This window comes from Corythoichthys intestinalis, chromosome 5, assembly GCF_030265065.1.
Source record: "Corythoichthys intestinalis isolate RoL2023-P3 chromosome 5, ASM3026506v1, whole genome shotgun sequence".
Classification (NCBI taxonomy): Eukaryota; Metazoa; Chordata; class Actinopteri; order Syngnathiformes; family Syngnathidae; genus Corythoichthys; species Corythoichthys intestinalis.
Window position 1 is genome coordinate 31,220,891 of NC_080399.1, and position 11,454 is coordinate 31,232,344.

General features: G+C 40.1%; 1 protein-coding gene across 2 annotated transcripts in view; it reads right to left on the minus strand.

Moving 5' to 3' along the window:
• Positions 1-5,988, minus strand: part of dennd4a (DENN/MADD domain containing 4A) — a 29,255-nt gene extending 23,267 nt beyond the window's left edge. For both annotated transcript variants that reach the window (XM_057835757.1, XM_057835756.1), the window contains exon 1: positions 5,749-5,988. The gene's annotated coding sequence lies outside the window, so the exon portion shown is untranslated. The remainder of the gene's footprint in view (positions 1-5,748) is intronic.
• Positions 5,989-11,454: the final 5,466 nt, after the last annotated feature.

The window sequence follows — 11,454 nt, forward strand, 5'->3', positions numbered from 1 at the left end:
ACCATTATGATTCAGCAAGAAAGAATTACTGTACAGCGCTTTGCCCCTAACCACATTTACATTCTGCTCATTGCTTGTGTGCAGCTTGAGAAAATAAAGCAATCTGTGCCATGTGATGGTTGGAAAAATAATCTTTCTTGGGGTACTGATGGATGTCAACCAAGCAATTGCTATTGTTACAAAAGTACAATGGACATTTGTCTTAAGCAGACCTAACACGTTTTCGAAAAAGGTAGAGGAAGCATGAGAAAAATTAAGCACAGCAGAACTCGCTAGGTCCAAACAGGAAGGCTGAAGCAGAGATTTGAAGCTCAAAAATACGAGGCAGCTCGATGCTAACAACTCGACAACCATACTGTCAGGCAATAACTAAGCAGGATTCAATCAAAACTTGAGCAGAAACTGATTTAGGGGCATTAAATGAGCAGATAATAAGAGAATGACAGCCTTGGGGAGATGTGTGAGGAAGGTAGCCGGCGGAAATAAATCAAGTGTGGAGGTTGCGGCATCTTAATGCTTCACAGATTTATCAGCACGCCTTGGACAGATGGTGTTCAAGTAGAAGCGATGATGTCAGAGGAGTCCACTTGACTTCAAACGTTATGCTTCAGTTACAGATTACCTGCATCTATTCAAGCACACACTTCTGTTAAATAAGAGTTTTTGAGGGTGCATGTATCCTTAAGGTTAAGGTTAACCCATTCTATTGTGACTAGCATTTCTGTGTGCTGCTCTGTTTTGTAGCACAAAGCAAAGTAGGGTTGCCATGTCAAATCCATGTGTGACCGGAACAAAGCCATTGCTCATTTTTCATTTAGCGTTTTTGTTGTACTTGAGCGGATTTCCTTCAACAAGCTAACTTCCTTTAATCTCATCCGTTATTGTTGTTGTTGATGAGTCAAAGTTGGTAATACCACTTGAGACATCCTGTTCCCAAAGGTTCAACTCTACCCACAAAGAGGAAGCAAAACTCGCAACATACAGTACAGCATTTTCAATGAAAGTCTTAACCCACTATGATAGTTCCATGGTGTAATAATTACTTTTTTCGTGTAAATAGTTCTAAATTCATTTGTAGCATCCTTCCCTTTGCTGTAGAAAATGGATTCTAGTTTTATACATTTGGAGCAAGACGTGAGGATAGTGACTGTATAACTCTTGACTTGTTACTTTTCATATATATTGACTGGTCATGATGAGTGTACACGAGAGTGGTTGTTCGTCTCCTTATGCCCTGCGATTGGCTGGCAATCGATTCAGGATGTATCCTGCCTATTGCCCATAGTTATCTGGGATAGGCTCCAGCACCCCCGCAACCCTCGTGAGTATAAGCGGCTTGGAAAATGAAAGAAGAATTTGTCATACTTTTTTTTTTTTTTTTTTAATTACAAGGGTTAATAAAAGGCAGGGTTTTGTCTCATTTTGTCTGAAATTTTTATAAAATGGTTGATTTCTGAGTATGTCGCGGTTTTAGTTTTACAAAAGATCTGCTGATTAGGCAGAACTACAATTACAGATGTCACTGTCATGGTTCACGCTCCTGATTGGGGTTTAGTTTCCACGCAGTGACGATGATTGCCCATCTCTAAATTGGCATTAGGCTTGAATGTAAATGTGAATGCTTGTCTCTCGTCCAAAGTCAGATTGTCCTGTCAGAAGTCACATCAATAAATACAAGCGATCTAGCTCCTTTGGCAGCAAGACATGCCAACATTGCTGCACTACCACCATTGTGCTTCACTGATGAGGTGGTGTGCTTTGGATCTTGAGCAGTTCCTTCCCTTCATAGTTGCTCTCTTTCCGCCAATTTGTACGAGTTGATCTTTGTCTTATTCATTCATAAGATGTTGTTCTAGAACAGAACAGGCTCTTTCAGATGTTTCTTGGCAAATTCTAATCGGGTCTTTCTGTTTTTGAGACTCCCCAATGGTTTGCATTACGCTTTTTCTTTTTTTTTTCTTTTTTCTTTTTTTTTTTTTTTAAATGTACCAAACTGTTGACTTAGTACACCTAATGTTTTTGCTGTCTCCCTGATGGATTTGTTTTGATTTCTAAGGCTAATTGTGGCTTTTTTCACTGAAGAGTGACAGCTCTTTGGACTTCATATTCACAATGATCTCACCAGATTCCAAATGAATATACAACACTCTTAGCCTTTTATGCTTCTTGCAAATGAAATAAGGGAACTAAAAACCTGATCATTGAACAACCGAGCAGCCACTAGTCAAATTAAAGCTCTTCAGAAAAGTGGAAAGCACATTCTTGTGTTGTAATTCCACTTTCACTGTTGATTTAGATGTAAATACACTTAAATTAATTATTGATTAGATTGTTCCTTTCCTGTGTTTCCCTGTGTTTCCCATCCTTCTGATTAGTAATTAAGTTCCAACTTTTGTCAGCCTTGCAAGTTGTGTTTCAACCAATCAGCTTCCTTTAAGGCACTCAAACTTGTCAAAACAAGACCTTCGACGGGGCGGGGTGGGGTGGGGGGGTGGGGGGAATGGCGGCAACATGGTACGTTGTACCGGGCCTCAGGACCATAGGGGCTCCTGAATGGCCCTTAATTTATTTTACTTTACATTCACATATTTCTTTTTTTTTTTTAATTTAAATCATTGTCTGATTAAATATTATGTTCTACTCGATATATACTTAAAAACTTGGTAACACTTTACAATAAGAGTCCCTTAATTAACATTAGTTTATTGCATTTTTAGACAATAACTAATGTTTAAGTAACATGACAATAATTCATTTAATCCCTTATCTAACATTTATTAATATATTAATTAACATGAGTTAATGCATTAAGTTAATGCATTTTAAGACAATAACTAATGTTTAAGTAACATTACAATAATTCATATAATCCCTTATTTAACATTTAGTAATATATTACCGTATTTTTCGGACTATAAGTCGCAGTTTTTTTCATAGTTTGGTTGAAGGTGCGACTTATACCCTGGAGCGATTTATGTGAGAAATTATTAACACATTATTACATCATTCCACATGTTATTTTGGTGTTTTGGAGTGACACTGATGATTTGGTAAACTTGTTAGCATGTTCTTTATGCTATAGTTATCTGAATAACTCTAATTAGCTATGTTACGTTAATATACTGTACCGGCCACGTTCGCATTTCGTTGTTCATGCATCATGTAACATTATCATACAGTACACTTATTCAGCATGTTGTTCTCTATTGTATTTTTATTTTAAATTGTCTTTCAAGATGATATATCTGTTCTATGTGTCGGATTTTATCAAGTGAATTTCCCCCCAAAACACAAGTTATACTCCGGTGCGACATACGTTTTTTTCCTCTTGTTGGACATTTTATGGCTGGTGCGACTTATACTTAAGTGCGACTTATAGTCTGAAAAGTACGGTAAATAACATTAGTGAATGCATAACCAGACCGTAACTAATAGTTTGGTAAAGTTAAAAAAAAAAAAGGCCTATCTAGGGTTAGGGTTTGTTAACTTAGGCATTTATAATTTCTTAGTTAAGGGACACATGTGTTACACTTTACAACAGGGGTGGGCAAACCGGTCCCCGAGGGCCGCAGTGGGTCCTGGTCTTTGTTCCAACTGACCCAGCACAGATAGTTTAACCAATGCGGTTTCAGCAGAAATGAGAAGCACCTGACTGCAATCGACTGATTGCACTTACAAAACAGCAGATTGGTGAAAAGGTGTCCTCTTAATGGGTTGCAACAAAAACCCGCACCCACTGCGGCCCTTTGTGGAATAGTTTGCCCACCCCTGCTTTACAATAAGGGTCCAAAAAGCATTCAGTAATGGTTAATAAGTAACACTTATGAGGTACGTTCACGTGAAATAATACCTTACTTAAGGTTAGGTTATAAAATATAGTATATATAATACATAACATTAATTCACATGTACATTAGTGCATTAATAAGTAGTTATTAATGTATAATGGTACTAGTAAGTGGTTATTTTAAAATGAGAAACATTGCTTTGTGAGTCCTAGGGTGCTGCTAACCTAACCTTAAGTATGGTATTATTTCACGTGAACGTAACTCATGCCCAATAATGGTGTCTTGTAGGGCTGCAGCTATCGCATATTTTAGTAGTCGATTAATTGATGGACTGGTTAGTTCGAATAATCGAGTAATCGGATAAGGAACATGAAAAATTAAAATACCTGAGCCTCAAACGGTGTATATATATATATATTTTTTTTTAAATGAGGATCAATGTTCAACGAAAGAACAATTGGCTAACTTACATATAAAAAGTCCACTAGCTTAAATGCTATAAAATGCAAAGGTTTTTTTTCTGTTTTTTTTTTTACAATGCTTTTAACAAATGGTCTAGACACATATTCCCACATAAAAACGGCTAAATATACCTATGAACTCAATTCTGAATGCATTAAAAAACATAGCTCAAACAAAAACTTAGCTTACGTTGGTCTTAACAGGGAGCAGTTGGATTCAACCATGTGAAAAGAGGCAGACCAGAGGGCAGTGTATCCACCCTAATCAATAAAACTAGATGCCATCACTTTCAAAATAAACCATTACAATGCCACTTTAATTAAACAAATACTCGAAGCAACAAAATTCAATTCGAATATTTTTTTCTAATCGAATACTCAAGCTAATCGATTAATCGTTGCAGCACTAGTCTCTTGTCCCCACATGTTCCACAGGGTCCCGTCACTTTGTTAGTATCTTGTCCCCTGATGTCTTCCGTTTTTTACAATTCATTGCTCATGCTTCCATTCTATGATTCATTTCATTATTACGTGTCATTTCCTGAGTTTCTTGTTACTTGGTTAATTTTAGTTAAAACATGTCTTAGTTGCGCCTGCCACACTGCCTGCAACTTGTCTCCTCACACTCCTCACTCGCAATTCCGTCGCCTGTAACAATTTAGTTGGCACACCCTCATCATGACCCAAAAGTAAGAATTGCATTTTGTATATTATTTTAACTCCTTTAGTGCCATTGATAGAGATGCACATCTTATCAGTTTTAACTGGGAGGGCTGGCAGTGAATGGCCATGTTTTATTTCCACTGACTGCAACAGATGTCCAATCCTTTTGAACTCAATCCACTTGAGATGGATTGGACATTTATCTCCATCAGAGCCTGCAAATGAGTGAAGAACATTCAAATATGAAAGCCTTTCCCTCAACGCATCGCTGTAGTGTTGTGATGGTGTTGAGGGGACTGTTTGGAGTTCAGGGCCTGCTGGCAGCAAATGGGGGGAGAAGGAGGAGGAGGAGCTGGAAAACACCACATTTCACTTGACATCTGTTCTCTCTTAAGCCACCAACCCAACCCTTTTCGTTAGTGTGGCCAAAACACAGTTTTTCATTTAAAATGGTGCTCCAACGCTGAACTGGAGACGAAATGATTCGGATTAGAAGCTCAAATGCAAAGAGCAGGCAAAAGCACAACACTACAAGAGGTTTTCACGCCCAGAGTGTCCATCTTAGGGAGCATCTCTACGCTGGATGAAATGAAACGAGCTCTCCTACGCCTCCCATCAGCACCAACGAGTGCACTCAGTACACAAGCGAACAACAACACGCCGAAACACTGATGTCCGTTTATGCAATAGAAGGGCCGTAACCAAAGATAGTCGTAATAGTACACCGTGATTGTTTTTGTATGGATAAAAACAAGGAACAAAATATTAACAAACATAACATTCAAAGCAGAAAGCCGCGTCGTATTCGTTTCATATAAATAACGCACTGTACTCACGTTTCAAGGCGAGCGGATGATAATGAGACCAGAAAAATCCTTAAGCGCGATGTCTGTCGACGACAAAGGATGCTGTTCTTTTTATTCTGCTGTTTTTCTCTTCGAATATTCAAGTATGAACGTAAAAAATCATTTTGAAAAGAGGAGACTAATTCACAGCGGGTTTATGGACGCCTCGCTTCGGCGTTCGTATTCCTGAGCGGCGCTTTATCCAAACCTGAGCGTGACACGTGACTGATTACAAACGACAGTGACGTCACACCTGACGTTTGGGGTAACCAGGAAGGAGGAGAGCGCAAATGTGATGAAATCGCTATTAAACAATAGAAAATACGCTATTGTTAAGTAAAAATTTTGTGTATTTACTCAAGATAATTCTAGATTTTCATTTTTAGAGGAGGTTATCTCCTCTTTAACATTTCTTGACAGATTCCAAACATTCCATCATTTAACAAGTAATTAAAATCATCCTGGATATATGAGGGACCTTTTTACATTTTATTTATTTATTTATTTTTATATGAAGTTCTCGCTTTAAATTAAATGACAACAAATCGTTTCAGTTGGAATCTTGCCCATGAAAAAAATAATTTTTTTTTTAACTACATTCCACTTATTCACTCTCAGCCATTTTCACCGGAGCAAGGCCCTTCGGCTCCCGGCCGTTTTACTGGATTTTGAATGACTTTGCAAGGCCCACAGAAAATTCTGTTCTATCGCTATATAAAAATGGAACCCACCAAAAGAAAGATTAGACTCTCTTCTTTCACCAGAAAAAAAGTAAGTTCATATATTTTCCATTCTTTAGAAATCATTATTAGAAAATACCTGAGTTTGAGCAATTTTCCAATTTCTGATGAAAAAAATGGAGAAAATGAGCTTTTGGTAAACACATACAGTGCCTTGCAAAAGTATTCGGCCCCCTTGAACCTTGCAACCTTTCGCCACATTTCAGGCTTCAAACATAAAGATATAAAATTTTAATTTTTTGTCAAGAATCAACAACAAGTGGGACACAATCGTGAAGTGGAACAAAATTTATTGGACAATATAAACTTTTTTAACAAATAAAAAACTAAAAAGTGGGGTGTGCAATATTATTCGGCCCCCTTGCGTTAATACTTTGTAGCGCCACCTTTTGCTCCAATTACAGCTGCAAGTCGCTTGGGGTATGTTTCTATCAGTTTTGCACATCGAGAGACTGACATTCTTGCCCATTCTTCCTTGCAAAACAGCTCGAGCTCAGTGAGGTTGGATGGAGAGTGTTTGTGAACAGCAGTCTTCAGCTCTTTCCACAGATTCTCGATTGAATTCAGGTCTGGACTTTGACTTGGCCATTCTAACACCTGGATACGTTTATTTTTGAACCATTCCATTGTAGATTTGGCTTTATGTTTTGGATCATTTGTCCTGTTGGAAGATAAATCTCCGTCTCAGTCTCAGGTCTTGTGCAGATACCAACAGGTTTTCTTCCAGAATGTTCCTGTATTTGGCTGCATCCATCTTCCCGTCAATTTTAACCATCTTCCCTGTCCCTGCTGAAGAAAAGCAGGCCCAAACCATGATGCTGCCACCACCATGTTTGACAGTGGGGATGGTGTGTTCAAGGTGATGAGCTGTGTTGCTTTTACGCCAAACATATCGTTTTACATTGTGGCCAAAAAGTTAAATTTTGGTTTCATCTGACCAGAGCACCTTCTTCCACATGTTTGGTGTGTCTCCCAGGTGGCTTGTGGCAAACTTTAAACAAGACTTTTTATGGATATCTTTGAGAAATGGCTTTCTTCTTGCCACTCTTCCATAAAGGCCAGATTTGTGCATTGTACGACTGATTGTTGTCCTATGGACAGACTCTCCCACCTCAGCTGTAGAGCTCTGCAGTTCATCCAGAGTGATCATGGGCCTCTTGGCTGCATCTCTGATCAGTTTTCTCCTTGTTTGAGAAGAAAGTTTGGAAGGACGGCCAGGTCTTGGTAGATTTGCAGTGCTCTGGTGCTCCTTCCATTTCAATATGATGGCTTGCACAGTGCTCCTTCAGATGTTTAAAGCTTGGGAAATCTTTTTGTATCCAAATCCGGCTTTAAACTTCTCCACAACAGTATCTCGGACCTGCCTGGTGTGTTCCTTGGTTTTCATAATGCTCTCTGCACTTTAAACAGAACCCTGAGACTATCACAGAGCAGGTGCATTTATACGGAGACTTGATTACACACAGGTGGATTCTATTTATCATCATCGGTCATTTAGGACAACATTGGATCATTCAGAGATCCTCACTGAACTTCTGGAGTGAGTTTGCTGCACTGAAAGTAAAGGGGCCGAATAATATTGCACGCCCCACTTTTCAGTTTTTTATTTGTTAAAAAAGTTTAAATTATCCAATAAATGTTGTTCCACTTCACAATTGTGTCCCACTTGTTGTTGATTCTTGACAAAAAAATTAAATTTCATATCTTTATGTTTGAAGCCTGAAATGTGGCGAAAGGTTGCAAGATTCAAGGGGGCCGAATACTTTTGCAAGGCACTGTACATTTCAAACATAACTTTGACTTTAACACAGCTATCTTTTGCTTTAGTTACATCCCAAACATCTGAGTAATATTTTCCTTTTACAAAATAACATAACCAACAAGACAAATAGAGCTTTTGATAGCAAAGTAACAATTTTTCTTACACATAACTAACTGAGAGATGACGCTTGGTGGCAGCGACAGCGGGTTAAACTTTTCCCTCATCGCCGCCTGACTCGTAAAGATGGATTTTTTAGTCTTTCTTTTGTGGTGACCACTGCATCGTTCGCCTGGGGAACTTGTGTTCATGGGGGCGAACTGGTTTGGCCGTGCGCATTTCCGTGCGGGACACTGGAGGGTGCGGGGTACGCGAGCGGCGAGCACGGCAGCGCAGGCTCTGCTCGGCGAGCAGCATAGACTCAACTACGCTGTATTGGTTAAATTGGGTTGAGGGTCTTACCAAATGCGCTACTGTCTTCCAGTGGACAGTTTTATTGCTTTAAAATGGGTTTTGAGCTTTGTGCATTCTATCTTATATACATGGGAACTTATAGATGGCGATTGTCAAAAAAAAAAAAAAAAAAAAAAAAAAAAAAACGCAAAAGACATATAAATACGTTTTTGGGACACTGAAGCAATTAAAAATAGAACATATTTATACATTTTTGGGAGCAAATGAGTTAAGTGTTATTTATACAGTACTTTAAGAGCAGTTTAAATTAATGAAAATCTGGCACATTTAGGACCTCTGGTCCTCGCCCATTTCTTAATCAAATAAACCCATTCAAACTTCAAAATATTGAGCTAATTTAGGGCATGGGCCTTTAAAACATTCTCTAAATACTCACAGTAAAATTTCCACTAAAAGTAAAACATTTGACACATTAACCCTTTATAGGGCGCTCACTCATTGGCTGCCTTTGACAACGCTATGCACATCCGAGCCATTTTGTGTTGGAGAGGCTGGGAGTGAATGATCGCTTCTACTCCTCAATCAAAATGGACTGGACATGTAGAGCCGCCAGTGGCACTGAAAGTCTGAAACGTGCATCCAGTCCTCCCAGTTTAAATGAAATAGAAGTCTATCGTTGTCGGTAACAAGCAATGAGTTACATACGAAATATGAGATATATATTCGTTGTCTCGCCCACCCGGGCGGTATGGTGTCTCCTTTCAAGCTCAAGTACTCTACCAGAGGCCTGGGAGCTTGACGGTCCCGCACAGGATCTTAGCTGTCCCTAGGATTGCGCTCTTCTGAATGGAGACGTCGGACGTTGTTCCTGGTATCTGTTGGAGCCATGCACCCAGCTTGGGGGTTACTGCCCCTAGTGTCCCGATCAATACTGGCACCACTCTTGCCTTCACTCCCCACATTTTCTCCAACTCTTCCTTCAACCCTTGATATTTCTCCAGCTTTTCATGTTCTTTTTTCCTGATGTTGCTATCGCTCGGGATTGCTACATCTATCACTACTGCTGTCTTGTGATGTTAATCCACCACCACTATGTCAGGCTGGTTGGCCATCACCAGTTTGTCTGTCTGGATCTGGAAGTCCCACAGGATATTGGCTCGGTTGTTCTCGACCACCTTCGGAGGTGTCGCCCACCTTGACTCTGGGGTCTCCAGTCCGTACTCAGCACAGATGTTCCTGTACACTATGCCTGCTACCTGGTTATGTCGTTCCATGTATGCCTTGCCTGCTAGCATCTTATCTTATATATACATATGTATATAAAATCGTCGTCTCGCCCATCCGGGCGATATGGTCTGTCCTTTCAAGCTCGGGTCATTTACCAGAGGGCTGGGAGCTTGAGGGTTCTGCGCAGGATCTTAGCTGTCCCTATGATTGCGCTCTTCTGAACGGAGATGTCAGACATTGTTCCTTCGCTTGAGATTGCTACATCTATCACGACTGCTGTCTTCTAATGTTTATCCACCAACACTATGTCAGGCTGGTTGGCCATCACCAGTTTGTCTGTCTGGATCTGGAAGTCCCACAGGATCTTGGCTCGGTTGTTCTCGACCACCTTTGGAGGTGTTGCCCACCTTGACTCTGGGGTATCCAGTCCGTACTCGGCACAGATGTTCCTGTACACTATGCCTACTACCTGGTTATGTCGTTCAATGTATGCCTTATGCCTTGCCTGCCAGCATCTTACACCATCCTGTGATGTGCTGGACCTTCTCAGGGGCCTCTTTGCAAAGCCTGCACCTGGGGTCCTGTCTGGTGTGATAGACCCCGGCCTCTATTGATCTTGTGTTTAGGACCTGTTCTTGTGCTGCCATGATCAGTGCCTCCATGCTGTCTTTCAGTCCGGCCTTTTTCCGCCACTGGTATGTTTTTCCCAAGTCCCACATATATTATGTATAGTATATATCTATAGTATTGGCACCTCAGATACTGTAATGCTCAATTTCTCCCAGAAAATGATTGCAATTACAAATGCTTTGGTGGTAATATCTTCATTTATTTTGCTTGCAGTGAAAAAACACAGAAGAGAATGAAAAAAAAAATCATTATCATTTTACACAAAACTCCAAAAATGGGCCGGACAAAAGTATTGGCACCCTCAGCCTAACACTTGGTAGCACAACCTTTAGACAAAATAACTGCGAACAACCGCTTCCGATATCCATCAATGAGTTTCTTACAATGCTCTGCTGCATTCATATTTGGCCAACCGCTCCAGGTCTCTGAGATTTGAAGGGTGCCTTCTTCAAACTGCCATTTTCAGATCTCTCCACAAGTGTTCTATAGGATTCAGGTCTGGACTCATTGCTGGCCACTTTAGAAGTCTCCAGTGTTTTCTCTCAAACCACTTTCTAGTGCTTTTTGAAATGTGTTTTGGGTCATTGTCCTGCTGGAAGACCCATGACCACCAAGGGAGACCCAGCTTCCTCACTCTGGGCCCTACATTATGCTGCAAAATTTGTTGGTAGTGATCAGATTTCATAATGCCATGCACACGGTCAAGCAGTCAAGTGCCAGAGGCAGCTAAGCAACCCCAAAACATTAGGGAACCTCCGCCATGTTTGACTGTGGGTACCATGTTATTTTCTTTGAAAGCCTCGTTTTTTCCCCTGTGAACTCTATGTTGATGCCTTTTCCCAAAAAGCTCTAACATTCTTGCAAAACATTTTTGGCTTTCTCAGGTAGGTTTTGGAAAACTCCAACCTGGCTTTTTAAAAATTCTCT